Source organism: Lathyrus oleraceus, chromosome 1 (genome assembly GCF_024323335.1).
Source record: "Lathyrus oleraceus cultivar Zhongwan6 chromosome 1, CAAS_Psat_ZW6_1.0, whole genome shotgun sequence".
NCBI lineage: Eukaryota > Viridiplantae > Streptophyta > Magnoliopsida > Fabales > Fabaceae > Lathyrus > Lathyrus oleraceus.
Window position 1 is genome coordinate 267,590,850 of NC_066579.1, and position 4,030 is coordinate 267,594,879.

At 43.1% G+C, this 4,030-nt stretch overlaps 1 non-coding gene across 1 annotated transcript; it reads left to right on the forward strand.

Moving 5' to 3' along the window:
- The first annotated feature begins 899 nt into the window (after nt 1-899).
- Nucleotides 900-1,006, forward strand: LOC127116343 (small nucleolar RNA R71). Its single transcript, XR_007801295.1, has one exon. It is a non-coding gene; the product is annotated as a small nucleolar RNA R71 (small nucleolar RNA).
- Nucleotides 1,007-4,030: the final 3,024 nt, after the last annotated feature.

The window sequence follows — 4,030 nt, forward strand, 5'->3', positions numbered from 1 at the left end:
TGTTTGTGGGTTCGGTATATTTCTTAGAAGTTTTGGGTTCACTCAATCTTGGGTTTGGTGGCTCATCATAAGCGTTCCCACTTCGTAGGGTAATGGCATTGGCTTGTCCTCTCGGATTTTGTTGAGATTGTCCAGGGAACTGTCCTCCATGTGTGGTATGGGGGGCTTGGTTTAAAGCTACCTGAGATATTTGGGTTTCAAGCATCTTGGTGTGGGTAACTATTTAGTCAACCTTGGTTTCTAACTGGGTAATTAGTTCATTAACGTGAATGTTCTGGTTCATGAACTCTTTGTTTTGTTGGGTTTGAGCAGCGATAAAATTTTCCATAATTTTGTCAAGGCTCTACTTTGGTGGCACAGGTTGCATAGGTTGATTTGGTCTTGGGGCTTGGTAACCTGTTTTTCTCGGAGGTGCATTATTTTGGATATGGTTATTGTTCTTATAGGAGAAGTTCGGATGATTCCCCCATCCATGGTTATAGGTATTCGAATATGGGTTCCCTTGGGTGTAGTTCACTTGCTCATAGTGGGTTTCGTTTAAGAGACTGCATTCTGCAGATTGGTGTCCTTTGGTTCCACATATCTCACAATCCGTCGAAACTGCAGCTGTAGTATTCAGGTTTATGCACATATGCTCCACCTTAAGGGCCAACGCATCCATTTTAGCTTGCATCATGTCTATAGAGCTTAACTCATGTACTCCTCCTTGGGATTCCTTCTTTTCAACTGTCTCTCATTCAACTCCCCATGCTTGATGGTTTTGAGCCATATCTTCGATGAGGGCACTAGCTTCAGGATAAGGTTTGTTCATCAGTGCACCGCCTGCGGCAGCGTCGATGGTCATCTTAGTGTTATAGTGAAGTCCATTATAGAAGGTCCGAATGATTAACCAATTTTCTAAACCATGATGTGGGCACGCTCTTAGCAGATGTTTATATCTCTCCCAAGCTTCAAACAACGATTCTCCTTGGTTTTGGGTAAATCTAGTTATGTGGTTTCGAAGAACGGTGGTTTTACTTGGGGGGAAGTATCTAGCAAGGAATATTTTTCTAAGGTTATCTCAAGTTGTAATGGAATTGGGTGGAAGGGAATCTAACCATGATAGGGCTATATTGGTTTTAAAAGTGTCTGCTAATTTGGAGAAAGATTTTTATATGTTGGTTCGGGTTCTCAGTAGCGAGACCTGCGAATTGTCTCTGTTGCACTAGATGCAACAGGGAGGGTTTAAGTTCGAAATTATTAGTTGGGATGGTTGGGTTTACTATACTAGAACCAGGTTCTTCATTGGATGGTTGGGCAAAATCCTTAAGAGGTCTTTGGTTTTGATCTTCGGCCATAGCTCTCCTAATTCTATGGAAAAATAAACGTGCGCGAGCGTAACGTTCAGGTTCCGCCAGAGGGTATACTAAGCTTCTGCTGCTGCGAGTTCTTCGCATTGACCGACGGGTAACAACCTAAGGCTAAACGATATAACAACAGTGTCGCATTACGCGAAAAACCGGCGGGAAAATGAAACAACAGAGCCGCCACCGTGCGTTATTTATCCCAAAAGAGGGAAAGGAAACGCTCGAAGTAAACCTGGAAAAGACATGGCCTCGCGACCAAAGAAAGATGGGATCGGGAGTCGGTTATGCGAAGGGAAGGTATTAGCACCCCTGCGCATCCGTCGTACTCGACGGGATCCACGCACAAAAGGAAGGATAAAGGTTGCTAAACACTGCTCAAACATCAAACACTGGCTGAAAAGAGACACAAAAAACAAAAGAAACTAACTCGGCAGGATATCGCATCCTGGGCCTACGTAGTCTGTCAGGCACAGACATCAGAGTCGACGTAGTTCGGGACAGGGGAAACGTGCTCGCTAGGATGTCGCATCCTATGCATACGTATCTTCTCGGACTAAAGAAGAATTGGAGCACTCGTAGCTCGGCTCACGCACGCCAAACAAAACCACACAGGAAACCGACTGCCAATCGCTGGACTTATGTCAGACTCCACACAAACAGGTGTATACGTGCGTTTTCGACGCCATGAGATTTGGTGTGGGAAGTGATGTTTTCGACAAACGATGACAGGGGTTGAAACAATTTGACTAAAGAGTATGGTTCGACACTTCGACAAAATGGAGGTTTCGTCATTTCGACAAAGATATTTGCAACTAGAAATGTATTTTCGACAAAATACGGAAGACATTGCAGTATGTTGGTAATTCGACAAAATCCTGAAGGAAGACGTCATTTCGACTTAAAAGTAAATTTGAATTTAAAAGGTTGTGACGTTTGGCAGAAGACGCGTGGAAGCATCTGGCGAAAGGAGGAAAGCCATGTGTCGTAGTTTTAGGATTTAGTCGTTAATGACAGTTATGTTATTTATGTATATATAGGGTAGTTATTATCTAAAAAAGGGGTGTGAAGAATTACTATATACAAAATTCCTGAAAACACTCAAAGTACCCGTGTGAGAGAAAAGAGTCATATTTGGAAAATGTATGTGTAAACAAACACCAATTCTTTCAAAGTTTATTTTATAAAGTCTAAAATTCTTTACAAATCTCTTTTATGCTTTCCAGTCATTTATCTTTCTGCACTTTATCCTTTTCGACACTTTACGTTTCATCAGTTATTTTCCGCCATTTACTTTATCTTGTTAAATTTACATCCACTTAACATTGTAATCAACACATTTCGACGTAAAACGCTTAGAGAACAGGAATGAAATATTCAAAAGCGATTTTAGACATCTTCAAGACCATCTAGATTTGCACATGTCCTAGGATTTGTGTGGTTGATCCTGCAAGTGACCCAATTCTACAAGTTTTGGTAAACCAGAGGTTGTTCGCCAAATTTCACAGCGAACAAATTGGCACACCCAGTGGGACAGTGCAAAAATTTAGAAAGTTAGATAATCGCTAGTCAAAATCTGCTCTTCATTTGTATGAGACTGAGAAGCGGTAAATTAGCCGTATCCGAAGTAGAATTACCTAAAAGAACAAGAGTAAGGAAAATGGCGAACCAGCCAAATAATCCTAACGAATCCATCCCAGTATCTAACCCTGTCCCTTCGACAGAAGGCAATATAGGATCGGTCCCTGTGTCAGAGGCTGTACCTTCGTCAGCGGGGTCGATACCAGCGGTTTCGATGTCGCAAAACGCGCCTAGTTCGTCCTTCAGGGCACAACAAATGCCCATTGGGACACCCCCCCCTGTGGGAAACACTTCTAGGCCTTTTGTAACGAATTTCACTATGCCTCCGCCTGGTAGGGAACAACCTTTCGGAATGCCAACTTCGGTGATGGCAAATTTACATAACTCCCCGTTAATATATTCAGATTCGATGGCCAACGTGTCTTCACCCTTACAAGGGTCAGGATATGGTGGAAACATGAGTAGATTGAATCAACAACCATTTTACGTGCCGCCGATAACAAATAATTCGGCGCAAGTGATTAGACAGCAGATGGACGAGAGTAATCATGATATGGTCCAAATGTTAACGCAACAAATGGGAGCGGTGTTTAATCCACTGATACAGAACACCACTCAAACAAACCAAGTATTGGCAGCGCAAATGACGCGCATTGCTGATTTCTTTGGAGTCCCTCAAACTCGACACAGAGAACAAGTGATTCATAACCCAGCGGTAGCGGTCCAGGAAGAGCCTACGATAAACCAGATACCGTTAGACAATCCTCAAACGAACGTCAGAAACCAAGAGGATGTAGTCGAACAGCCTCGTGTCGAAATCCCCATTCCACAAGAGCCTAGAAGGATAGTAATCCAGAGAGGCCAGGACGCGGATGCTGTATTGCAACAACGGATACGGTATGATAATCCGCCTGTCGAAAACAACTTGGCAGCCATGGTCGAAACGATAATGGCACAAAATGGAATGAACATGGGTTTACAAAGGCCTAGTTACGCATCCCCACTATCAGAATACATTCTGCAAGAAGAACTGCCACCAAGGTGGAAAGTCCCTAAGTTCACAAAGTTCTCAGGGGACACTAGTGAGTCCACTATAGAACATGTGG